At 54.2% G+C, this 26,759-nt stretch overlaps 1 long non-coding RNA gene across 1 annotated transcript; it reads right to left on the minus strand.

The window, feature by feature from the left end:
* Positions 1–1,103: 1,103 nt before the first annotated feature.
* Positions 1,104–11,255, minus strand: LOC117868127. Its single transcript, XR_004643570.1, has 3 exons — positions 11,148–11,255; positions 10,399–10,516; positions 1,104–1,286 (listed from the first exon to the last, which is right to left on the minus strand). It is a non-coding gene; the product is annotated as an uncharacterized LOC117868127 (long non-coding RNA).
* Positions 11,256–26,759: the final 15,504 nt, after the last annotated feature.

Here is a 26,759-nt window from a genome sequence, read left to right on the forward strand (position 1 = left end):
GCCTCGCACAATGGCGCTAGCCCAACAGAGAGACAGAATAATACGCCCTAGCTCCCTGCCTTTGCACTGGGGGGTGCTCTGGACACAGAATTACTGGGGTGTGGGGTGCTGGGACCCCCAGCCTCGTCCCACTCACTGCCTCTCAGTCCATCACTCAGCCCATCCCCCACGGCTCACTCCAGTGAGGGGTCCTGTCCTGGCCCACACCCTCTCGCCCTCTGTCGGCAGCTCCCTCCACCTCCGCCCCCCACGCCCCAACAGGCCGGCAGCTCCAGCACGGCGCATTTCAGCGTCCTTGGAGTGAGCGAGGGTTTTAAGGCTCCATGGTGCCGGGCGGCCGGGCACAGAGCAGTGCAGGGAGGGTACAGAGAGCAGTGACCGAGCTCGCAGGGAACCCTCCGGGGCTGGCACTCATGAGGGTGAGCACTCGGGGGCAGGCGTTTGGGACTCTGCTCTCTCTCATTTCTTCCTCACGCCGGAGGTGCCGGGATGCTGCTGCACCCCTGGCTTGAAGTGGTTTCCATCCTATACAGGATTTATATGGCTCTCAGCCCCCCCCCCCCCCCATAAACACTGTTCCAGCACCCCTGCCTCACCTGCCTTTCTCTCCCTCCCTCTCTCTCTGCGCCTCTCCGCGTTGACACACTTCTCCTTCTCATCCCTTTCTCCCCCCACCCCCCCCAGTTTCCCCACTGCATGTGTCTTAAGCGGCCCATCTGCCTCCCTCCCCAGTTACACGTGCAGCGAGCTCCCCACCTGCTCCTCACGCCCGGATGCTGGCGGAGGGAACAGCAGCACGAAGCTGAGGGGGGGTGTGTGTTAAGGACCCGGTAGCTGCATCAGAGAGACAAAGCCGGAGAAGCGAGGAACACAACAAAGCTTGCCCCTGCGTTTGCTTGCAAAGAGTTAACGCTCTGATCTGTTGCGTGAGTTCTGATGAGAAGCCGCTTGACACGCCGCGCTGGAATAATGAAACGTAATACACATTAATAGGGCCTCCCACTGTTTGATCGCTTCTGCTCCAGTGGCCCCATTGAAGATTTCACTTTTCTTTTAACAGTCAGAATAACAGAATGTGACATTAAGCCTTTTACATGCAGCAATTTATTTTAAAATATTGGGGCACTCAAAACAGGCTCCAGAATGTTAAATAAGCAAGGCAGGAGCTGGAAATCAGAGCCGCGCCGCAGCGAGCAGACGGGAGTCAGACGGAGATGCCTGGTGCGGGCAAAGGCAGATCCACTTTGATCCTTAATTGCTGTTTAGGGCACAAAGAACTAGTCAAGCTGGAGAGAAAAAAAACTCTGTCAGGGCTGCGGGGCACCGGGTGTCCGGGCTGCTCAGAGGGGGAGAAAATCATCCACTTAAAAATACTTCAGGCGGAGAATGTTACCAAGCGGCCTTCACCCACCCCCAGGCAGCGGGCTCGGCAGTCAGGCTGACAGGCCAGGGTCTGAGCCAACCCGCAGGAAGGCTCCTGTGATTTCTGATCTGCCTTTAATCACAGAGGATCCCCAAACGCTTTGCCAGCTCCATAGGCCAATGGCTCGCTTTGCGTTGAAAGGCAGCCACCTCTGGAGTGGGAGGCGGCAGCAGACTAACCATGCACAGCAATGCCACTCAGCAGCGTGGGGTGTACTCCCCACCCCAGCCCTGAGAGAGCTGAATTAGGCCAGGTGGGCCCATGCGTCCAATTAAGCTGCAAACACAGGAAAGATTTAGGCCAGGAGGGGGCCACTGATTGGAAGCAAGCTCACCTGCGAGGGAATGGGGGCGGGGGGAAGCTGATATAAAGCCAAGAGATGGGCAACAGAGAAGGGCTGCAGAGTGAGGAGTAGCAGCCACTCTCCCCAGGGCCGGCTTCAGCTTTTTTGCTGCCCCAAGCAGCGAAGCGGGAAAAAAAAAAAAAAAAAAGCCAATCGTGCCGCTTCCTTCTTCGGCAGCAATTTGGCGGCGGGTCCTTCGCTCCTTCTCTTCCTCTTCAGCGGCACTTCGGCCCCTTTCCATTGGCCGCCCCAAGCACCTGCTTCCTTCGCCGGTGCCTGGAGCCTGCCCTGACTCTCCCTGAGGGAAGGGTTAGGGAAGACGGGTAGGAATCCCTGAGACCTAGTTGGCCCTGGGGTCTCCCTGAAGAGTAGAAGCATGGTTGGACATAATCCAGGGGTGAGAGCAGCAAGGTTAGGGAAGCTGCAAACCTGGACTGCTTGGTAAAGGGCCCTGGATTGGCTCCCAGGGTACAGGGTGGGCCTGGGCTCCCCTGCCAACCCAGCAGAGTGGTATTACTAAGGGCAGTGGACACGGAGCCTGTTGGAGTCACGCGGGAGTCAGTGTGGCAGGCATAAGGGCTGCCTGACGCTGCTTGTGGAGAGAGACCCTGAATGACCACCCCGGAAGGGGAAACTGCTGAGGGACCTGGCCAGAAGGCTGAGTGTGAAGAAGAAGCTGCAGTTCCCGCAGTGAGCGAGGGGCCGCAGACAGAGTGAAGGGGCATCGGCCTGGCAGAGCTCATCCCCAGAACGGCCAGAAAGAGGCATCACCCAGCGGTGAGCAGAGCGCCCCATCACAAACAGTAGATCCTGGGCTGGTGCAACTGACTGCAGTGAAGCTACCTGCTGGCCACCAGCGGGGGAGCCAGCCCAGCGTGCTAGAGCCATGTCTGGGGGCTGGAATGGGCTTCCCTACATCTGCACTTGGTCAGGTTGCGAGTGCTCAACATCCTAGCACGTTGTGGTACCTGGACTCCATGAGGCACTCGATCACGGTCTAGCCTATTCTGTCTTTTTAAAGAAACCCTTCTTCCAGCAGTTACAAAACCCACACCTATTGTTTACCCAACAGCCCCGTGCCCTGGGTCAATCTCCAGGAAGGGCCTTTCCCTGTGAGGTGTGTGTATCTTTCCCACCCCAATAGTGGGGTTCTCAGACCCCTGTGCTTGTCTGCTGGCCACGGGCAGCTTTTCCCCTGTAAATCCCAAGCCTCAGTCCATGAGCCAATGCGTTTCAGAGCATTTCTATTCACAACCTGTCACCGGCGCTATGGGCTGTTGAGTAAATACCTCATTCCGCACACGTACCAATTTGGGAAATGCATAATATCTACCTGACAGAGACATCCTGATCTTGCACGGAGGGCTGGTGAAATCCACCCTGCCACAAGGCAGGCCTGTGGACTAGGCTTGCCCTGTCCAGTCCCACTGTGGTGCAGGGTTTGCCACAGACTTCCCATGATACTCTGCAGGGCCGGGCAGCAGCTAAACCACAAGAGTGGCTGTCCCAGCCTGAAAGTCCCTGTGAAATCAACCTTGTTTGAAGGGTATCACCCCTTACTGTGCATTGTGCCAATGCTGCCCAGTTCTCACGTTTCCTTCCCAGAAGGCAGCAGTGACGGCCCCTGGGTGAGCTGCATTTGGGTTTCACACCCTGACCCAACCCACCCTCAGACAGTTTGGACTATAAAAGGCCCCCACATCAGAGCGTGCCAGACTGGGGCACCCTTCTGCTCCTGTGGAATAGACTCCCGCTGGAGTCACTCCAGAGCCATTGTCAGCACTCGATAATACTGGGAAAAGCCAGGGCCCTGCACTGGCACCTTTGTGTCAGGCCTACCAGCCTCTTGCCCACCCTCTGCCCTTCCCAGCAAACACCCTCTTTGGGAGGAGGCTGCCGCGCCAGAGCCCAGCCCCAGCGGATCCACGTGGAGCACTGCCAGCTTACCCAGGGACACTGTGCCTCTCACCCTGTGCAACAGAGGGAAGGCCTCTCTAGGTTACGGCGTTGCTTATCCTCTCGTCTTGTTAGCAATGCCATCCTCACAGCCTCCTGCTGCCCAGAGGCGCACTCATGTGGCCAGACCTCTACGAAGGGTTCGATTTGCTATTCCTGGTACTCCCCTTGATGTCACCGATTGGAGGGCAGGATTGGGCCCCAAACCACAGGCCTTTCCCAGTGTCACCAGCCCCACGTGGTCAAAGAGCATGAGGCAGACCCCAGAATTGTGGGACTAAAAATCAAGGGACAATTTGGATTCGTTTTGTTTTCCTTTAGGTCACCCTGGGGTTGTGCTTTCCCATCAGGAGAGTTAGACACTCCAAACCTGAAACATTCTCATCCACCCATGTCTCCGGGAGCTGGGGCTTTAAAAACCACCAATATTACGAGACTCGTATCACTGCTTTCCCTTTCCTCCCAGAGGCCTTGCCAGTGGCTTCGTCAGCATCTGCTCATCCGCATCGTTCCAAGCCCCCTCCCCCAGGGGAACATCAGGCTGAAGTCAGGGGCCTCAAATGTCAATGGAGCCAGCGGCCTCCCAGCCACAGATTGTTCTATTGAATGGCCTCTGTGAGATCTAACAGGTGGGGGCAGAGATCCTGACAAGGCAACTGCAGCCATCCTGAGCTGTCAGTGCACAGAGAGGGAGACCTGGGAGCTGTCAGCCTTCACGAGAGGGGTCAGCCTCTCAGGCCGCTCGGCAGACACAAATCTCGGAGTCGATTGTTCTCCGTGCGCCGCCCAGGGGTCGCCAGCACTTGCAGACATCGGCTGCTCATTCTCACCCATAGACTGTGCCTTGATATTCCGGCCCACGCTCCGCTGCCGCCACCTTGCACGGTGCTGGGGGAGGGCCGCACGCTCCGGTTTACATTTCAGCAGTGATGCGCATTGCTAATGCTATGTAAGGGCAGAGCCTGGGGTGGAAGGGGGGCGTTGCCATCTCCTTGTCAATGGGGTGTGGGCCGAAATCCAAACCCACTTTGACAGCACGGCCTGGGAGCTGGGACTCGAACTGGGACATTGCTGGGTCTCCGCCCCACGCAGGTGAGGCTGCAGCCCAGGAACAGAGGAGCAGAGAGACAGATACAGTCTTGTATCAGAGGGGTAGCCGTGTTAGTCTGAATCTGTAAAAAGCAACAGAGGGTCCTGTGGCACCTTTGAGACTAACAGAAGTATAGGGAGATACAGTCTTGGCAGCATGTGCAGACCCCACTCGTGCCAGCCCAGCTGTGCTATGACACAACTCAAGCTGCTCTTTCCCGTGGAAGGCCAAGTCCACTGGGACTCCACTGAGGCAGCCTTCATTCCCGAGCAGGCATCACAATCCCGCCGTGGGCCCCTGCCACGTACCCCCAAGCAGGAGGCTCTTGGAGGGTGCAGTGGGAATGAGGGGGCTTGTGTTGGAAGTGGGAAGCCCTGGGTCATGAGGCATGTGAGTGGCACTGTAGCAGGGAGCTGCGCATGGTGTTGACCTCCCATACCCTCCCCTCTGTGTCACTCAGAGCCCCGCACAGCGCAGGCAGAGAGCAGAAACCTGGTCTCCTGGGCCGTGTGCACCTGGGCGCTGGGGCAGCTGGTCCCTGACACGTGCAATGAGGGGGGCAGAGGGGACAGCGCGTGGGAATGATCTGAGCCAGGACCAGATCAGCTGGCATCCTGGGGAGCGAGCTGGGGACAGGCAGGGCACGTCAGCCTGCATCACTAGCTTGGCCACCCTGCTGCACCTGCTCTGCGAAGCCGGGCTGTTAACGGGGGACGGGCTCACAGCAAGAATTTTTTAGGGGGGGGGAGGGATATCTCAGTGGTTTGAGCAGTGGCCTGCTAAACTTGAGGTTGTGAGTTCAATCCTTGAGGGGGGCCATTTAGGGATCCGGGGCAAAAATCTGTCTGGGGATTGGTCCTGCTCTGAGCAGGGGGTTGGACTAGATGACCTCCTGAGGTCCCTTCCAACCATGACATTCTATGATTCTTTGCAGGGGAAGCTGCTGCGGCCACACTGCCAGAGAAAGATCTGGTCCAGGAAGCAGCGAAGAGGAACGTCCCTCCCAGCCGCCTTTAAGCCAAAGGGCAGGGGCCGTCGAGGGGAGGGAAGCTGGTGCAGTGACTGGGGTGCTCGTCTGATACTCAAGACCCTTCTCTGCTTCAGACTTCCTTTGGGCAAGTCATTTTGTGCCTCAGTGCCCTTCTGTGAAATGGGGGTACCACACTGCCCTGCCTCCCCGGGGCTGTGAGGAGTGTTGGGGGGGTCGCACAAGTACCTTAGACCGTGGGGCAAAGGCTGGATGGGTCTGTAAAGGCCGCCTCGGGTAGCCCTTACTCTGGCCATCACAGTGAGTGGGATGCTGAGATTGAGGGGAGCTTTCCCTTCCAGAGAACTTCAGGGTGTGGCCCTCAGAGCTCAGCTGCCTCCTGGTCCCCTTCCTTTGACCAGCCAGGAGGACAACGCTGAGACCTGGGGCTCCAAGGGGTCCCCAGTACTCTCTCTTGCTGCTGGAAGTGCCCTTGGTGGCTCACTGGTTCTGCCCTTGGCATCTTGGCAAGTACCCCAGGCATGTCCTTCCTTGGCCACACGTTGGTGCAGCCATGCTCCAGCCCTGTGGTTCTCCATACACAGATACCCTTTAAACAGAGGATCTAGCCTCCCTGCAAAGAGGGAATCTGTGCTGCTGAAGGCAATAGGCAGCCAAGGGCCAAGACTGCAAGCCGTTGCTATCACACGTATCCTTGCTCCAGTGTGTGGTGCCACCACTGTCGGCACTTGGTGGGATTGGGCCGCAGTTTTCCATTCGCTATTCATCAGTCATTGGTCCATTTTTTTCCAGTCTAAAACGTTCCAGCCATCCAACCAGGGAGCAGCAACAACACCATGTGACCAGTCACACCTTGGGAATGCTGAGTAGAAAAGACTCATGTTGGACAGAGAGGGCTAACCTCCCAGTGCAGTGTGAGCCTCCCTCTAGGGATATTACCCTGAAGGCATGGGGTGAGTTACAGTTACAGGGGGAGGGATGGGGGGTGTTTGACCCCAACTCTTACAATTCTCCTGGACTCTAGGGGTTACCCCACAAACTGCCAGGAAAATTCCCAGAATGCAGTGCAGTCAGAAGCGCTGCAAGGGACCCTGGGATCCCTACCCACTGTGCACTGCCTTTAATCTGATGCAGCACAGTGCTGTGAGGACACAAGCCTTGCAATGCAATGTTGCCTAAACTGGTTTAGCTGGCTTAGATAAGCTAAACCAACATAACCCGGGACTAAACACATGTCAGAGTGTCCACACTCAAAGTTGCACAGTTTAGCTACATCAGTTTAATGTCACACCTTTAGGGCCTGTCTACACACAAGGTTACACCACTTTTACGTGAGATTTTATTATAAATCAGTTTAGTTAAACTGGTGCCAAGGCTGTGGGGACACTCTCATTTTGAGTAATTCAGTTCATCTTAGGTCAGTGGGGAACTCGGTTAAGCTGAACCAAAATGAATCATTCATACACTAAATCAGAGTGTCCACACAGAGGTTTGTACTTGTTAACTAAGCCAATGTGATTAAACCCATTCAATTTTGTGTGTGGACAAGGCCTTTGGCTGTATTAATACCATAGACAGAAGAGACTGGAGCTAGCCACTCCATTCGCTGGCATGGCCAGTGTGGGAGGGGAACGAGATAAAATTTAATAAGTACAAGGCTCTCTGGTGCCCCACAATGCAGAGGGTGGGTCCAAAATTTCTTAATGAATCCAGTTAAATGAACCATGCGGTAGGTGAAATGTGCTGCATTAATTCACCACTTTGCAGATGCTGTCAGTAATGTGCTGCGATTGCCAGTAATAAATTGGGATCAGAGATCAGCTGTCTGCATCGGAATTGGTATTCAGTCCCAGGGAACATGCCTTTTCCTTTGGATTTTAGCAGGTCATGTCAGGTTGCTTCTCTTACCTCGTGCTACTCTCTTATTTGAGCCGAGAGTCCTGGTTCTTACATAGCTAGACCCACAAGGCTCTGCTGGTCCTGACAGCTAAAGCCCACACTGCAGATGGGGACAGGAGCAACTCAGGGCTTGGCTCTGAAACCTGGTCTTCTGTGTCAGAGAGCCCCTCCGTTTGTTCACAAAGTTCAGCAGGAGGAATGGTGCTTCATGGCAGATTGAAAACCTGTTGCAATTCATTTGCTAGCTGGCTGCCAGACCCAAGCAGCAAAGGCTTAGGGAGACATTTATACCATCGCATTCTCCAGGCTGAAACCTTCTAGCAGCACCGGAGCCTGCTACTGCTGCCCACAGGCTTCTGATCCCTAGCTGGGATCCCCCTGGGGGAGACCACTGCACAATAGCCAGGGGCATTGAAGTGATTCTCAATCCTCTGAAGACTCCAATGCTGGCCAGAGAAGACACTGAGCTGGATGCAAGAAACAGTGGCTCATTGTGGTCAGCAGAATTTATTCATATTCACAAATGTGATGTCTCTTAAGACAACATCAAGGACTGTGGCTCTGGATTTCACAGCCCCTGGAAATGTGTTGTCTTAAAGTAGTTGTCAGAGATGCTGTGTCATTAACAAGGATAATACTTGTCCTCGTATCGCACTTTTCCTCTGAACATCTCAAAGTGCTCTACAAAGGCAGAGAGAGCGATAAATCCCTTGGGAATGTGCGGTTGAAATTTACGAGACTGCATACGATCAAGCTCTGTGTGAGAAGAGCAAACTGAGCTGGTCTGGAGTTAGGAGAAACTGGAATCTGACCAGCCAACTGTGACGCTAGGGGAGGATGCAAACGTCTCTGTAAAAAGCAAAGCTAGGGAGCTCTGTGGTGCGTGCTGGCCTCACACGCCCAGTGTTATGGGCATGTGTGGCGTCACCCATCTGGAGGCCAGACCCCTCGGACCGGGATGGTGGACTCTGCTGTTCCACGGGCAGCAGTCAAAAAGGAGGCTCATCCTGGTTAAGCTTGTCTTGGCTGGGAGCTTGTGAGAGCAGAGACCCATCACTCTGTGCATGCTGGGGTGAGAACAGGCCCCCTGCATTCAGCCCAGGTGTATCTTTGCCGCTCGTGTTTTGCTTCTGACTCAGCGCTGAACGTTCTTAGGGGATGGAGATTCATGTCTTTGGCCAGACAACTTCCCATGCTGCCTGCCAACTGTAGTCCACGAAAGCCTATGCTCTAATAAATGTGTTAGTCTCTAAGGTACCACAAGTACTCCTGTTCTTTTTGCAGATACAGACTAACATGGCTGCTACTCTGAAACCCAGAGAACTTGGTGCACTGTCAGTTGAAAGCTCTGATCCCCCCTTCTCACCTACCCCAGTGGGCTGGTCACAGTGAGTTAGTCAAATGGATATAGTCATCATGTTATGCTTTAAAGTGCCTCCTTCCAGCTGTCTGTGCACTCACAAGGTGGCCCTGGGCTCAGGTGGCCGGTGGTGGAGTGTCCTGCTCTGTGCTTGCCTAGACGATTTTAAATGCTCCTACTGTGTAGTCATCAGATTATCTTTGTGCTCCTTATGGCACCAAAGTAAAATCATCTGGTACTGCAATGGGAACTTGAACCCACATAGGCGGAAAGGCAGCGGGAGCCAGCCGAGTGCAGAGCTTCAACCATCACGGACAGGATCTGCAAGGAGATGGGCACTGTTTCTTTAAATCTGGAGCAGGAAGCCAGGTGCAAAGAGGGCTGGGGAAAGGTCCTTGCAGAAGCTCTAGCAAAGTGGAGATGGAGAGGGAGCAGCTTTAGAGATAAAGCTGTATTCCTCATTCCAATAAAGTTCCTTGTTCAGCTGGAGAAGAAAGTGACTCTGTGGCCCTTTCCCATTGCCCTGTGGGGAGTGTGGGGTTCAGTGATCACACAAGGGCACCAAAAACGGGGTCCCTCAGGCACAGCGGGGAGTAGAGCATGTGCCCCTCATTAGCCAATACATATAACCTGAACTGCAGCAGGTCTCTGCCGGGTTTATACTATTAGTAGTCCCTGCAGACCTCAGCGTGGGAGATCCTGTACACAGCTAGTTCCTGCCTCAAAATCTCATAGTCTAACTAAACAGACACAGGGTGGGAGAGGAAACAGAAGCACTGAGATAAGTGACTTGCCCATGTCCACCCAGCAGGTCAGTGGCAGTGACTGGCAGGGTTACCTCTCAGGCCTGCTACCCCGTAGTTCAGTGCCCTACCCGCTGGGTCACGCTGCCTCAAGTAATGCCCATGTTTCTGCGCCGTCCGCACTGATCCCTCAGGAAAGTGGCAACATTTAAAATAAAACTAGCAGCAGCCCTCATCGCTTGTGAACGTCCTGAGACCCGATGAGATTCCCAGACAGCCATTTAAATCCTCTGACACCCGGCCTGGCAAAGAGAGACAGGAGTGGCAATGGGGTAACCCTAACCCTACTGCCGCCATCATGGCCTCCTCTGCCGCACGTGGCCTGGCTAGAACTTCCCGCTCTGTTTGCGCCGACCCTCGCAGTGACAAGGCAGGAGCTGCCTGTCCTGGCTCAAAGCGTGCCATGTTCTGCCCTCCCAGGGCCTTCCCAGCAGGGCTCAGCGCACGGACTTTCACCAGAGAACTGACCCCAGAACCCTGGATGATGTTGTCCCAGATGCTGGGCTGCAGGCCCCTTGCCTTTGTCTGTCACTTACCAACGCTTGCCGTGGGAGTGGAGGCACCGAGATCCGCTGAAGACCTCCCCTTGCGGTTGTGACTTTGTAGCTCTGGATTTGCAGCCTTTCTGCATCCTCGCTCAGCATGGAGTGCTATCTACAATGGTTAATTTGCCAAGAAAGCCCTCTTTTCAGTTTACAGGGACAGAAGGGGGACTTTTATGTGCAATCTGTACAGCTCTCCAGAAAGCACTTACATTTATGATGTTCATGAAATTTATAGCCAGTTGGCAAGGTTGCTCGCTCCCCTCCTCTCCACCAGCCATCATGGCAGCATGGCAGTGTATAATAAGCAAGCCACACATTCAAGTGGCATAAAAGGCATTTCTACAAGTTAGTCTCCTGCCCGGTCTTATAAATTCTAACAAGTCTATAACAAGCAGGCAGGATCTCTTTGTACCCAGGGAGAAAAATCCCTTTCAGAAATGGCCTTTTCACAAAGCCCACACCTTCCCTCTAATTAAGGTTAAATAGCTCCATGTTTTCTGGCCAATTTCATTCTTTTCCCTTATTCCCCGCTTAACAAGGCAGCCTTTAAAAAGGCACCACTAATTGGGGTCTGCTTCTCACATAGCAGGCATGCTTTGATAGTCAGTTAGAATGCCTCCCCCCATCAATCAAACTTGTACTGAGCCTGCTAATGCGTTCCATGTGTCTGCCACAGGAGACAGCTGAGTGGAGGGTCCCCAGCTCCAGTCGCTCCCCGTTCCCACATGCCCCCCACGCACCTCCCAGCAAGCAGGGTCCTGAGCCATGGCTGCCCCTGCGACCCCTGGGAACAAGCGGCGAGCTGGGCCCCAGCATTGAGAGCCGTGCAGGACAGAAAGACGACGCGATGTGTGTGGCCAGTTGGGAATGACTGGGGAGTGGTTAAATGTTACGGGTAGGATCTAAAACCAAGAGAGATTGTCATGCTGACGAACCTGGACAAACCTGGCAGCAGGCCAGTGATTCCCAGTCACCTCGTCACCACTTCTGTTATTAACTGATGTGCTGGTGTGGAGGGGGCAGGGGAAATGTTACCCGAAAGGCACAATACTCCCATTCCTCCCCCGCGCCTGTAGAGAAACATACGGGAGGGAGAATCTCGTGGTAGTGTCCCCCCTCCACCTTACACCCCCCCATGCTGGCATTTTACCGACACAGATTGCATCTGTAAAGGTTGGAATTTGCAGCTAATCAGCTCTTCGCCAGCCAGCAGGTCAGCGCTGCCACTGTGCCCTTGAGGACAGACTAGGGGATGTTATTAGAAAGCGTGGTTAGGCCCCTGCTAGCCAAATGCTCTCCCATGCTCCCTTAAACCAAGGCTTCTCTGCATCTGAGCTGGCCCTACTTCCCCACTCGCCCTTTCGGACATCCCGACAAATGCTGCGCCTCGAACTTGCCTCTCTGGCCTGTTGCTGTTTATTTTGCTGGCTTTTCTTAGCTTAGTTGCTGTCTCACCCCCTGAGATTCCAGTCAGAGCCCGGGGCTGGGCCTGACACCAGCAGTGACCCAAGGGTGTGCTGTTAAACGGGCTGAAGACGTATGGAAACCAGGGGGCACTGGCACGTCAAAAACTCAAGCCACTCAGAGAGCTGGGCACAGTTTCACACTGCCAGCACAGGGACCTTCTGAGCTCTCACTGCTCCATTCACGCCTTCGGTGCAGGGATGTGGGAGGCACAAGTTAGAGCAGAATCTGGGCTGTTCTCTGGGCCATCTGCCACCTGAGAATAGCTGAGCATGGTGCACTCCGGCCACCACCCATCCCTCCATGCCAATGGCTGAGGTGGGGGGGAGTGCAGGGGTCTTTTGCAGCTCCCTTATACTGGTGTGCCCCCTTTACATTGCAGGAGCCGATGAGCCTGGCCATGGAGTCTGGCTCAGACCCCACCACTCAGAGGGGTCTGTGTCGCCCCAGGTTTGTTTGGCAAGATGGAGAGCAGCCAGGAAACTCAGATCTGGGCCCCAGGTGCGCCAGCTCTCATGGGGGTCTGGCTGTGGGCCTTTGGTTCTGATCCATCACTGCTTTCAAAACGCTCACTCATGCCTAGTGACCACAGCCCAGGGGGAAGGGGCAGGGCAGAGCCAGCTGCTCCAGCGGGGCTGTGGGCAAGCACAAGGCCACCTGCCACTATGCCACCCAGCTGCAGAGGGAGGGCTAGAGGCCAAGGCCCTGTCTTCCCCCTACCCTGTTCCAAGTGGAGGCCTCCCCAGAGGGCACTAGCAGGGAGCAGCCCCTGTAGGAGGCAGGAAGGGAACAAGCACCTGCCCTCCTTCTCTCAGCTGTGCATCTGCCCAGGAGCCAGCCACAACGGGGCCTAACCAGAGCAGGAGAAGGCCCCTGGCCAGGCCAACAGCCCCTGGTGCAGCTCTGAGCGCAGAGCCGGGGCACTCTGGGCACCCAGCACTTGGCAGTGAGACTCCCCTGTCCTGATGTGCCTCTGCCATCTCGTAGCCAGGACTCCCCATTCACAGCCGAGCAGCTAGAGCTGCCAGGAGTCTGGTTTTCAACTGGAACACTCGGTCGAAAAGGGATCCTGGCAGCTCCAGTCAGCACTGCTTATCCGGCTGTTAAAAGTCCGGTTGGCAGCCCAGTGCGGTGCGTTGGAGGGCGAAGCTCACCTGAGCTCAGGACCACGTCCTGCCTCCCGCAACGGCTCCGTCCCTCGGCCGCGCTGGTCGCCACGCCCGTCTGGCTGTCTCTTCCTTGCTCCGCTGCAGGTGCCCACTGACCGTCCTGCGCGGCACCCCTCGCTGCGGGGGCGGGTTTGTTATGGAGGCCTCGCTCCCCACCCTGCCCCGCTCAGCTGACTCCCGTGACGCCGGACCCACTTTTAGGCACCCCCAAATTTTGGCACCCTAGGTGGCCGCCTAGTTCGCCTAGTGGTTACACCAGCCCTGGAGCCTGCCTTAGCCCTGCTACGCCACTGCCTGAGAGCTGCCTGAAGTAAGCGCCGCCCGGCCAGAGCCCACAGTCTGAACACCCTGCCCCAGGTCGCAACCCCCTCCGGCACCCTAATTCCCTCCCAGAGCCCGCACCTCGCACCCCCTCCCAACCGCAACCCCCTGCCCCAGCCCTGAGGCCCCTCCCGGATCCCACACCCCTCACCCCTGCCCCCACCCCAGAGCCTGCATCCCCAGCCGGAGCCCTCACCCCCTCCCGCACCCCAACCTCCTGCCCCAGCCCAGAGCCCCCTCTCACACTCTGAACCCCTCATTTCTGGCCCCACCCTGGAGTCCACTCCCCCAGCTGGAGCCCAAACCCCTGCCCCAGCCCAGTGAAGGTGAGTGAGGCTGGGGGCGAGCGAGTGATGGAGGGAGGGGGGCTGGAGAAGGGGCGGGGGAGGGGCCCGACAAGGGTGTTCAATTTTGTGTGATTAGAACATGGCAACCCTATGAGCAGCTGCTTCTGCCTCCCATGCGCAGACGGGCGGAGGCGGGCGCTGCCTGGGGGATGGCCCGAGGCAGCATCTCGAGGGTTCTCAGGGGGTATTTTGAAGAGCACAAATGACAGTTAGGTGCCTAAATCCCATTGACATAACTGCCAATGGAAATCTCCCCCTACCCGTAGGAGCCCTCCCAGACTCTCTCCACCTCACCTGCCTGGAGCAGAGCCCCCCTCTCCTGCCCCCCCCCGAGATACGGCTCCAGACCTGGGCAGTGTGACGGGGAGAGCGGGGTCACTCTAAGCACAACTCCAGGGCCTCGGGAGGGCAAAGGAGCCCAGTGTGGGGGCCAGACTGGAGCTCGAGGGAGGGGTGGGGAGCCAGCCAGAGAAGGGTCCCTGGGGGAGCAGAGAGAAAAGGTTTGGGGGAATCTCAAGTGGGGAAGCCAGGGAGAACTGCCGTGACAAGGTGGGGAGGGGAATATAATATAACACACATATAATACATATTCATTAATATGTAAATCATTGCACTATATCATTTGCATAAAACCACTAGATTGCTGAACCTACCCCCTTAGTGGGTATGGTGCAGAGCTGGGTGACATTTTTGGTCAAAAAATAATTTCAGTGAAAAATGAATGTTTGATCAAAATAAAATCTTTCATGTTGGTCCAAATTTTCTAATTTTCCCCCCAGTAAAATAAAAGGGAGGAGGGGTGAAAAATGAATTCTTTTGTAACCAAAACCTTTTAGAAAGTGAGAACATTTTTATTTCTGATTTTCACTGAAAATAGCAAAATAACACCTCATAAAAAAGATATTTTTCTTTTCCATAGTTGTGTCTTTTTCCCATCAGCTTGAACCCGGGGCCTTCACTTGGCAGAGCATCTGGTGGGTAGGGGGAAGCAGGCCCTGGATTTCTAATGTAATGTACAAGATGTCAGAAAAAACTCTCGGCTTTTGGGATGGGAACAGGGGGAAAGGGCCCTTGTGACAAAGTTAATCCTGCACAAGCATGACATAAAGACAAATATCTATATATAAAAAAACATAACATTGGCCACACTGGGTAAGACCAGTGGTCCATCTAGCCCAGTATCCTGTCTTCCGGCATTGGCCAGTGCCAGGAGCTTCAGAGGGAATGAACAGAACAGGGCAAATATCCAGTGATTCCCCCCAGTCGTCCAGTCCCAGGTCCTGGCAGTCAGAGGCTTAGGGACACCCAGAGCAGGGGGTTATGTCTTGGACCATCTTGGCTAATAGCCACTGATGTATTTATCCTCCATGAACTTATCTTATTCTTTTTTGAGCCCAGTTATACTTTTGACCTTCACAACATCCCCTAGCAATGAGTTCCACAGCTTGACTGTGCGTTGGGTGAAGATGTGCTTCTTCATGATTATATAAGCGGGAGAATGGACCTGCTATTGTGGGGAACTTTCCTGGTTCATACACTACCCCGGTGAAACGGGCTAGCGAAAGGATCTGAGTCCTCGCTCCCACTCCCTTTACCCAGAGCCCTGCCTGACCTCGAGGGCTCCCTTTCCACTCTCCTGTGTGGCAGAGTCCTCGGAACCCCAACAAGGCTGGGCCCAGGATTCCTGGGGGGCTCGACCCCCAACCTTGTCGTGGTCACTCAGGGCAGGGGCTAGGGTGTCCCCACTCTGGGTGCTCTCTATGCACTGGACACTTCCCTGATCCACTGATCATTGCAACAGCTCAAAGCAAATACAATTTATTAAACAGCAATCAATTAACAAAAAATAAGAAAAAAATGGGAAAGGTAAAAGGAAATCCCGTCACCCCGCTCTGTGGCATGGGGACGTCACAACCAGCGTCTCTGGAACGTCCGGGCAGTTCAGTCTGTTCCTCACACGGCCCAGGCCCCTGCCCAGGCCCTGGCTGTGCTGCGGGTCGGACACTTGCTCTGGCGGTGGCCACACGCTCTCAGGCTCTAGGTGGCAGGACCCTTCTTCCAGCGTCGCCCCCGCCCCGTCGGGGTTACGATCCCCCCCAAGTCTGGCCTGCAGGGCCTCTTGGCTGAGACGTCTCCCTGTGCTGGGCCCTCTGCCCAGGGTCCCCCCCTCGCTCTCCCAGCTGCTCACCGCACCCGGCTCTGGATGACTCCAGCCCCACCCTGCCCCTGCCCCAGCGCCGCTGCTGCTGCTCTGCCTCCAGCCCCTGGGCTGCTTCTCTGTCCCCTCTGGCCCAGCCCTGCTCCCCGGCTCAGCTCGGGCCCCTGCTCTCCCCTTAGCTCAGCCCCACTCTGTTCCAGGCAATTTCAGCTCACCCAGAGGACGGGACCCCCTTGGCCTTCTGACTCCCTCATTGGCTGCCTGCCCTGTCAATCAGGCGACCTGGAGCATTGGCCTCTCCCCATTGTTCCTGGGGCTGTCAGTCTCAGGGTCCTGATTTCCCATCGACCCTCCCCCTTCCTTTTGGTACTGGGAGCTAGCCGCCAACCCCCCCGACTCACACTGAGTTTCAGTGAGGGGCCGACAGTCCCCTTACGTTTGTTGTAAACCTGCTACCTGTTAATTCCCTGGGGTGGTGCCTGTTTCTTGTGTTGTGTGAAGGGGTAACCGTGCTGCTGCAGCACTTCAGTGTAGCCCCTGACTACAGCGATGCGAAAGGTCTCCCCCCGCTGTAGTTAATCCACCTCGCTGAGCTGGAAGGTGGTGGATGGCAGGTCCCTCTTCCATCGCCCCAGCCCTGTCTGCACCGGCAGCTAGGACCACTTACCAACACCGCCGAGGGCGTGGATTTTTGACACCCCTGAGTGAATAAGCTGGGTCACCCTGCCCTAACTGTTTAGTGTAGACCAGGCCTGAGTCACACTCCGGCCCTCAGATCCCATTCAGTGTAAGGGTGGCAGCAGTGACCTCCCACCCCGCCCCACTGCTGACTCGCCACTTCTCTCTCAGCTGTCATGCTCCACTCCCTTCCCTTCCCTGCTGCAATTCCCCAGGATCTCCCCCTTGCTTTTCATGCCTTTCCAGCGGGGGCCGGACAGCTGTCCTTAGAGCAACCCTGAGGAAGGAGCTAGAGAGGAGGCTGCCTCGTTGTCTCTCTTTCCATTGCACCGACAAGAAGTCTCATTCTGCACGGTTCTCATGCACCAAGTGCAACCGTTCTAGCAGCCCCTCCTCCCCCGCCACAGCCTGCTGATACTTGACGCAGCTGCTTCCTAGGGACGATTGCTGGGGAAGAGGTTCGATGTGTGCACTTCAGTGACTCTACACAATGGCTAAATGGCACACCTGCTTGGGCAAAGTTCAGTGAAATGGCACTCCTGGTGCTGTCTGCAGCCAGTTCGCAGTAGTTAACAGGTGGGAATTGGTAGCTGCTAGCATACGTTTTCCACTGTGAAGCCCTTTGTTCAGTTCCTGCTGCTTCCCTGGCTCAGGTCTGGCTGCCAAACACGTCAGTCTTGCCTTAGTTGAGAAAGTTACAATCTTTGCAGCTTTTGACTTGCCTGTCGCCTCTCTGTGTCTCTACCCAAACAGCACGGGGCTGGTATTTCTGAGCACTCTAATGGAGTTGGAGAGGCCTTGGATAATGGGGACAGAAATGGAAATGACACATTTCTGTCTGTACTAAGATTTGCCATTAAAACAGATGCCCTGTGCAGCTTGCCTCCCTCCCAGGCATCTGCAAGTTCATTCCCTGGCTGTGAGCACACTGAGGCATGTTGCCTGTTGAGGAAATTGAGACATTCATGCCAGGCTGGTCTAGGGCTTTCAGTGAGTAGCGTGCACACTCCTTCCTTCGTGTGGAAGATTGACATGTCCCTTCTTTGTGCAGCAAAATTAGAGTGAAATGATTTTGCATCTCTTGGGTTTTTTCCTTCGGTGCCTACCAGGTGATATTTATCCCTGGGAAGAGGACCAGTTCCAGGAAGTTCTCAAAAGAGAATTTAATTGGAGGAGCGTTGTCCCTAGGCCGGGAGATGGAGTTCACCTATCGTGAATGATTTGACCAATGACAAGTTTTCAGTTGCACTTTACAATTACTCTAATTAGGCTGTAGTTATCCTGCTATTACAATGTAGTTACACTGAGGTTAACAATGCCCATAATTATATCATTTGTATTTGCAGAAAGTTCATTCTGTGACATTATTAATTATTTTCACTGGGTTAGTTTCTTATTTAGTACATAACACTGACACTCATGATACCGGTGCCCAATCCCATAATCAGAAGATTAACCCGAAGAAATATGTCGAAAGGGATTGATTCAGATTCCCTGGCAGTCAATGGTGAGACTTCCACTGACTTCAGTGAGGCTTGAACAGATCAGCTGTCCCCAGATTTCAGCTATTAATAAAATGTGGGAACGTAAAACACAGTGTTGCTTAAATGGCTTTAAGGTTTCATCTTGCTGGTATATGTGCCCACCACAAAATATACCCGAACGTTTCAGTTCACAGTAAATACAGTGTGCATCCCTGGAACCTAAAAATACATGGATTCAGCCTGAAACGAAACAGGCAAACTGTAAGTAATGGGGTCGGGCAGTTAATCTCCTTACAGGAACTAGTACGAGATGCACAGAAAAAACCCACTCCCAGTATGGCCTAGTGGCTAGAGCAACAGGCTGGGGCCCAGGAGAACTGGGCACTGGTCTAGACTCTGCTGCCGAGGGATGTTGGGCGAGGCGCTTTCCTGCTCGGTGAGTGAATTTCTTCAGCCATACGTTGGGGGAAATGCTACCGACCCCCTTGTAAAGCACTTGGCTCTCCACTGGTGATAGCCAGGGGTTACTGTGTGCAGTGCAGCTGCTGGGTAATTAAAGTCACTGTATTGTAAAGCACAGTGGTCAGAGCACAGCACTTTCTATCAGTGAAATTCTTCCTTGTGCAGCCAGGCAGCCCCGGGCCTATGCAGCACCCAGAAGGGGGGGTGTGCTTTGTGCTGGCTCGCTGTGAGGAGTGACTTCTGCCTATGGCCTGGGGTGAGTCCCTTTGCCTTTTAGTGGATGCTCATGTCTGCAGGGATTACATCTGTTTTGCCACCTCTGTTGTGAGTTTTCGTGAATGAATGTGTGCGCAGTGCCTGGGACTCCCTGGGGCAGAGGCCCTGGGGAAATAGAAAGCATTCTCATTAGAGCTGCTCTTGCTAAGTTGCCAGGAAATTCATGCTCTGGCCTCAGAACCTTCCTTCTATATTCCATGACTTTTCTTATCTTTGGAAACCTTCTCATCCCCGCACCAGCCCTTTCTCCTCACCTTCTGCCTTATATGAATGGCACGGAGGTTCCCGGGGAGCGCGCGTCTATTGCATGTGTCCAGGAGAGTTATTTGTAGTACGGTAGCACTTAGAGGATCCATCCAAGATGAGGTCCTCATTGTTCAGGATGCTGCACAAACACATACAGGGGGCAGTCGCCCTGAGAACTCACTGGACAAACACACACAGTCTGGAACCAGTAGGAGAAGGGAAGTGACTTGCTCAAGTTCACACAGCAGGGCTGGGGCAGAGGCAGGATGGGAGCTCACCTCTCCTGGCTCTCAGAGCGGTTCCTGCTCTACTAGCCATGCTGCCTTGTTAATCTTCCTTGACTCCATTTCTCATAGAGGGCCTGCGGCTGCATTCAGCAGCTGCACTTTGCCACACACGCTGGGCTCTTTTGACCCTCTGCTGAGATGGCCACAGAAGTGTCCATCAGCACCCATGGTGAGGGCGGCTTTGAGCTGAAGACACATGTCCACTAGGAACTGGGCTGAGAACCCACCAACTCATTTACTTAGACCACCAGAAAGGCAAGAGACCTCATCAGCATCGGCATCCATGATCTATATGATGTGTTATTTCCCACAAGGGAAAGATTCCCACAGCCTGGGCACAAGCCCGAGCCCGACGGTCTACACTGCAATTGTATGGCCCTGCAGCCCAAACCCCATGAGCCGAGTCAGTCGCAGGTGGACATACCCCGTGAGGCCAGTTATGCCCCTGCAGTGCGATGATGGGGAATGTGGCGTGTGCATTGTCCTACCTACTGCACACGTAGAGGGAGCATGAGACGCTATGGCAAGGCGGAGCCTGCGGTAAAAGTGGTGATTGTGATGTGGGGGAGAGGCTATGTTAAAGAAGGAATCTGCGACTGGCCTTTCTTTGCTTTCAGGGGTTCACGTGGCTAGCTGTTCCTCTAAAGAATTCAAACTGGGGATTCACGCAGTTTTTCTTTGTGGGAATCGCCTGGGTTTCGAAGCTGGATGTAGGAGGGATGTGGACAAGAAAACCTGTACGCTGCCAGTGACATCGCCATGGACACGTGCATGTCAGCTCGTTTCAGAGCGCCACAGTGACGTGTACAGAAGGGCGAGGTTGTGGGTTTATTCTGTAACTGTACTAAAGAGCAGAAAGGTTCGAGTGCGATTTTCATGGGATACCGCGAGGACGATCTCTCCAGGAGTTGTATTGCAAGTGGCCTCAGACACTAGCCTCTGGGGCCATATACAGATGTAATATTGTGCATCAGCCTCTGACGGACTAAGGCCAAGCTTTCCCAGAGAATAGTGATTCTGGGGGCTCTGTCTCTGGCCAGGAGGGAGGCTATAGAGTGGACCTGGGAAGCTCTCATCTGTGGCTGAGCAGTGTTCTAACCCTCATCAGCCTGACCAAATCTGGGTCCCTGTTTCCATTGACTGTGGCAAGCCCAGGGCTCAGTGGCCTAGTGGTTAACACGCTGGCTGCGGGTGCAGAAGAGCTGGGTGCAGTTCTTGCCCTCCGATAGGCTCCCTCTGTGACCATAGGCACCTCTTCCAGTGCCTCAGCTCCCCACCCTTCAGTGGGTGTCACTTTAGCACCCTCTGGCACACAGGAGGGGCACGACAATCTGTTCATTAAGGCGTGTAAGGCGCCCAGATGCAATGGTGATGGGGGACATTGGAGTTCTTGGCGCACTGTAGGGACAAAGAGGGGATTGTGCTGTCGCCCCACGCGCTCCCCAGGCACAGTGTGGGTGCTTGGATTTGCTGAGATCTAGCGCCTTCCCATGCTGCATCTGGGGCATAGCGGCTAAACGCCCAGGTGAGCCCAGTGCTGTTGAAAAGGGGCCAGAGTAGCTGCTGTCTCAGGCACCTGCTTCCCTCTCTCTGTGTGCTTGTCCGATGCCATTACCGCTCTGCAGGAGCCAGCCATCACCCGCTTTGTCAGATACATTTCAGCGCCTTCTCTTCCTTCACATCTTCGTGAAGGGCGCCTTTGCAGTGCCACATGATTGACTTTAAATATAAAAAGGCCAAACAACAGAAGGGCGCCCATGGTAAGTTGCACGCCAGCTCCTGACAGGACGCACATCCCTCTCACAACACATTACTTCACCACGACTGGCCCTGACATGACACTCCTCTCTCTGTCGTCTCACACACGTTCTCCAGCCAAGCTCCCCGGCCAGCGAGAGAGGGCTGCAAATTGCTCCACGCGGCCGAAGGAAGAGCTCTACAAAGGCGGTGCCCAGTGGGATCAGGCGGGTGGGGATGAAATGCATTGAACTGCTCCTTACCAATGGAGTTCTGACATTTATAGCTCTCTCTGTCATGGAGTTTCCTTCTGTCTCTCAGTGCTGCTGAGGTTTGCACGGCCTGTCATGGGGATGTGGTAGCTTTTATTCCTGTTGCATAAGGGAAGAAAGTAATAATTACTCATTGGGTCTTAACTATTCAGGATCTGACATGGAAAAGTGCACGTATCTTCCCACGAGACAGTCCTGAGCACTAAAGCTGCTCCGAGCCGATGGCCATGGACATGGCTAGTCGGGCTTTTTGAGCGGGCTAGCTGAGTCAGAAGGCCCCTTGGTGCGGAAGGGAGCGCTGGTTTCCGACAAGCCCTTGGAAGTCAGGCTGCATCAGCAGAACCAAACCATCTGCACTAAGGATGGATGAGCTCATCTTCAGTGAACTGCCTTAACTCTGCCTCCTTGTGCAGCCTTTGACTGAGGCCCATCTACGGTTAGCCCTGCAGAGCCCGGCCTCATTCGGACCTGATCCAGCTCCCGTTAGGTGGAAAGACTCCCACTGACATCAGTGGGAATTGGATTGGGAACCTCAGAGGGAATCCGTCCAGCTATGGTGCTAAGACAGCCCCATTACCACAGTATCTGAGAGAGACGCCCAATTCTCAATGCATTTATCCCCACAACATCCCCGCCAGATGCTTGTTTTACAGCTGGGAGACTGAGGCACAGAGGGTATGTCACGCTGCATTATAAACCTGGGGCTGGTGTTCCCAAGCCCATGCTTGAGTGCCCGCACTGCACCCTAAACCTGGACCTGGTCTCACAGCTGTGCTAACGCGTCCATACTGCCCTGTGCAGACCCTCTGATTACTGATTCTGGCTTGAGCTGTGTCCACACAAAATGGACTTGAGTCTCAGCAGGACTCAGGCACAGGTGCTGGAACTAAGGGTGCTGGGGAGGCTGCAGCACCCGTGGCTTGAAGTGGTTTGCATCATACCCAGGGTTTACAATTTGGTTCAGTGGCTCTCAGCACCCCCACTGTAGAAATTGTTCCAGCTCCCCTGCTAAGGCTCAGACACCACCCCACCCTGCATGCATCCTAAGACCTGGGTCCTGGGTGCTTGCTGACCTGAGTGTGTGGATGGTCGGGCTCTGTGAACCCAGGCTTACAGTGCCGCTGAGACATACCCAGGGAGGCTAAATGACTTGCCCATGGTCTCACAGGAAGTTTGTGGGAGAGCAGGGAACTGAGCTCTGGTCTCCTAAGCCCCAGCTTGTGCCCTAGCCACTGGCCACCTTTCCTCTCTAAGAGTGACGGGCACGACTGCCACTAGTGGCCATGTTCTTTCCTCCTCACGTGGTCAAAGAGTGGCCCTAGGCAAACGCGCCTCCTCCCTGAGCGTTCTCTTGTGTGGGCTGCTGGAGGAATCTGGGGCCTAGTCTGCACCAGAAAACACTGGCCTGATATAGCTGTACTGACAAACCTGCCTAGGGAGCACAGCAAGAGTACTTACACCAGGAACTAAGCTACACCAGCATGAGGTATAACTGTGTCTACACGAGGGCTTTTGCCTGGGTAGAAATGGCTCAGAAAATCACATCCCTGAGCAATGCTGGGGAACGGGTAAAGGGTTCTTCTGGCCATGAGGTCTGCAACATGTTTGGGGCGGTGGAGCCATCAGCGCCATTGGCAGCTCCTCATCCCCCTTACATCCAAGGCAGAGTGTCCCTCCCATTTCAAACTGCCTGACTGGAGCTGGGCAAAATGTCTCAGACACACTTGGGGGGGGGGTTGTTGGTTTTTTGTTTTTTTTACCAAAACTAACATTTTTACCAAGAAAAATGCATTTGATGAAAAAAACCTCATTTTTTCTTCACTTGTTTTTACTCTACCTCCTCCCCATTTTTCCAGTGGGAAAAAGTAAAGAAGGAAGGGAGTTTTTTTCCCCACAGAAACGTTAAAACAATTCCAAAATATTAATTTAGAACCTTTTTGTCAGAAACAAGCAAAATTATAAACATTAATGTTTTTTGGGGGGGTGGAATCATTGTTCCCAATTTTTGGTGAAACGTGTAACATGCTGGGACCGCTGTATCTCTGATGTCTGGCCCAGGTAAGGGTGGGCCGGCTGAAATTCAGTTAAAACAAAATCGCAATTAGGCTGATTGGCCAGTGGAGGCGTCTGCAGGAACTGGCAGGATGTGGGGCTGCTCTGCTTGGCTAGGGATGTTCCCCATCTACAAATTCTCTGGAACGGCTTTTGTTCCTGATTTCCCAGGTAGCCGTGGGGCTGACCGGCAGTTGGCCGAGAGCCTTTGCTCGTAGATGCATGCAGAGCTAAGTGCGGTTATCCAGGCCGCTTCCAGGTTGGAACATTGGAACTAGAATGAAGCAAATCTGCAAAAAAGGTGTTTGTGAGTTGTGAGCAAGACCAGAATTAAAAAGAAGCCGATTCACTTGGCCGCTCTTTGCGATGCCCCTTCACTTTCTGTGAACACTGCTAGGGCTGTGTAGTAAGTCTTCATCCTGGAGGTGGCCAACTTGAAGCTGTTTGTGGGCACAGAAGTCATCCAATCAGGGAGCAGATACAATACCAGGTGATTTAGGGACACCAATCACACAGCAAGAAGAACTAATTGCGAATAATAGCAAACATGAGGCTGGGGCGCTGGAACAATTTGTATAGTGGGGATGCTGTGAGCCATTGAACCAAACTAAACCCTGTATATGATGGAAACCACTTCAAGTGCCCCCTGCACCCCTGGTTCCAGCACCTATGCATGAGGCAAAGTGTTAGCATGTTCTCCAGCGGCAGAGATGTGTTCTCCTAAATTGTCCATTGGCTACTGGCCAATAACAAACACATTCATTAAAAAATCGAAGTCTCGGACAATTCACCAGCAGACAAAGGGACTAAATTTGCTGAGCAAACACTTCACCGTGAATAGTCTGGCCAGTTCCATCCCTAACACATTCTGCTTGGGGATATCCGTGAAGACCAGTGACAGTTTCCAGCTGGCAGGATGAAGAGGCCGCTGGCTTAGGGATGGTAGCTATGTAGCCCATTAATACCTACTGCTGCTACAGTGCTTCTCACCACACTTTACAGGGGCTTTACATGATCCCTGCTCTGCAGACAGAGATACCGCAGCCAGGTGCAGCCAGGTGAAGTGACTTGCCCAGCTTTGCACAGCTAATTAACAGCAGTCATGACATAGCTTAGGGCTCCTGGCTCCAGAGGCGACCCATGCCTGCCGATAGTGTGGCGGGGGGGAGGGATGGAGTGAGGGCAGCGGTTTCAGCAGCAAATCTGGGGGGGGGTTGCTGACCCTCCTCCCCCCAATATGTCCCCTCTGCCTGGCTCCCAGCTCTGCACCCCATGTTTCACATATGCCTCCCTGGTTTCTTTCTGAGCTAATGCCTGGGTGATGCTTTCACTGTGAGGCATCTCGCGCCCGCCCGCTCGTAGCAGGAGGATTCCGTGTCTCTGCCTGGCATGGATCCGTTCCCCGACTCCACCAGCCACGGGCACCACAGACACTCCTCCCTGTCTCTCCAGGCCAGTGCTGCTCACAGTACTCACCACAGCACCAGGCCCACCTCACAGCAGCGCTCGGCTGAACTCACAGCACCCAGCCACCTCGATAGGGAAAGCACGTGTACATTTATTTAATACAGTGTAGAAATTCGACTCACAGCCAGTAGTAGTGTTGGAAACAAATGGGCACATATCAGATACAATCCTAACACGCATTCTAGAGCCCAGGCTGGGATCCCACACGCTGCTAGCTCCTCTCATAGATGAAGGATAAAATCTTGTCCCCTCTCCTCTGGTCTTAGCAGTTTTTGACTCTTACCCCAGGAGGTCTCCTCTTCAGAGACCCCGTTCCTCCCGCAGCAGCTCCTCAAAGCAGCCCCAGGGCATTGGGGGCGGCCAAGGTACAGCCTCCATGGGAAGGCATGATACCCTCCGTCACGCGTGGGTGTCTTCAATCCCTCCCGCAGCCTGGCGCGGCAGCCGTGCTCCGGCTCTGCCTGTGCAAGTGAATGGAGCGCTGGCCACACCCCTCCCCCTCTTTCCCCAGCAAGGGGGGAGGCAGTGGGGTAGCCAAAATTGGGAAGGGGCTGGGATGCTCCCAGCACAGTCAGCAGCCACCCTGCCACTGCTCGTGGCTCACCCTGCTCCAGCCTCACACGCTGGGTGACCACTAGCCGGAGCCAGGAGCCCACTGTTAACGTTTAGTGCTCCTAGAAGGCCGCTGCCTCTAGGCACATGCCTACTGAGCCTCATGGGAAATCCAGCCCTGGGGCTAACTGAGGCCGTCCTGAGGCTCTCCATGACTCAAGTGACAGGCTTTACGTACATGGGTTTGGAATCGAATAGCTTCCACATTACATATTTCTTCAACTATTTCCTATGTGAACATCGTTTAAGAATTCTGACAACTAGTAGGCTGCTGGCTCATGGCAGAGACCTCACGTCACCATTTGGTGCATTGTGATGCATATATCTGACCCAGGGCACGCTTTTAAACTTCTGGGCACCCCCTGACCGTCTGCCACGTGGCATCAAGAGATCCTTGGGCCGCAGCCTGACATTCGGGTTTCAGGCAAGGCCTGTTGCTTTACCCAGAGCTTTGCTTGGGAAAGAAAATTTGGACAGGTGGTTCCTCATATCCCTGGGACAGTTGGGGATGGTGTACCTGAGCTGCCCCAAATCACGGTGATTGTGGCGGTTAGCCTGAAGATTGCTGGTTGCCAGCTAACAGTGGCTTCTAACTCAGCTCTGTGAACATGTGTTCATCTAAAAGTCAATGCACCAAATGGTGAATGCACAGCTTATACGTAGCAGTAACAATACATGACTGGATGGAAAGAGCCTATGTGCTAACAAATCTGCTTACTTGAACACGCACCAATTGCCGGTTGCTTAGGCGAGAGCCATCTAACTGGATTGCTGGCTGTCCACCAACCAAAGGGCTCAGGATTCATGCTTGTGCATCTAAGTCATCCCATTTTCCACATGCTTAGGCAGCTCAAAAGGTGTCTGTACTTTGGCCATCTCTGGAATCGCAGTCATGCAGGATCGTGTCATGGCTTCCAGCCTCTGGTCTGTCTAGAAATCACTCCGGTCTTGGGAGCTGCACTCAGGGTTACAGTGGTGTTACTTATCTGGGGCAGGAGGGGGGCTCTTTGGCGCTTTCCCAGATGCAGAGAACTCAGCCAGCCCAGGCACACTTGCAAGGAGTGGGGGAGGGGGTCTTAAGGAGTGGGAGAAGCAGTTTATTTCATTGCTTTTCCTGGAAGGGAATCTGTGCTCACCCCCCTCAAGGGTGATTGCTCTGAAATGGTATTTCTGCTCTCTCAGTCTCATTATTACCTAGCAGAGGAGACGGAAGATTCTTGCTGTTGCCTCAGAGCAACTGTACTCTTAAATTTGTTCCAAGCCTCGCACCAGGGCCACTTCTCTGCGTGTGTGGTCTCTTGGACTACACGGTGCTCATAA

This window comes from Trachemys scripta, chromosome 20 (genome assembly GCF_013100865.1).
Source record: "Trachemys scripta elegans isolate TJP31775 chromosome 20, CAS_Tse_1.0, whole genome shotgun sequence".
Lineage (NCBI taxonomy): Eukaryota > Metazoa > Chordata > Testudines > Emydidae > Trachemys > Trachemys scripta.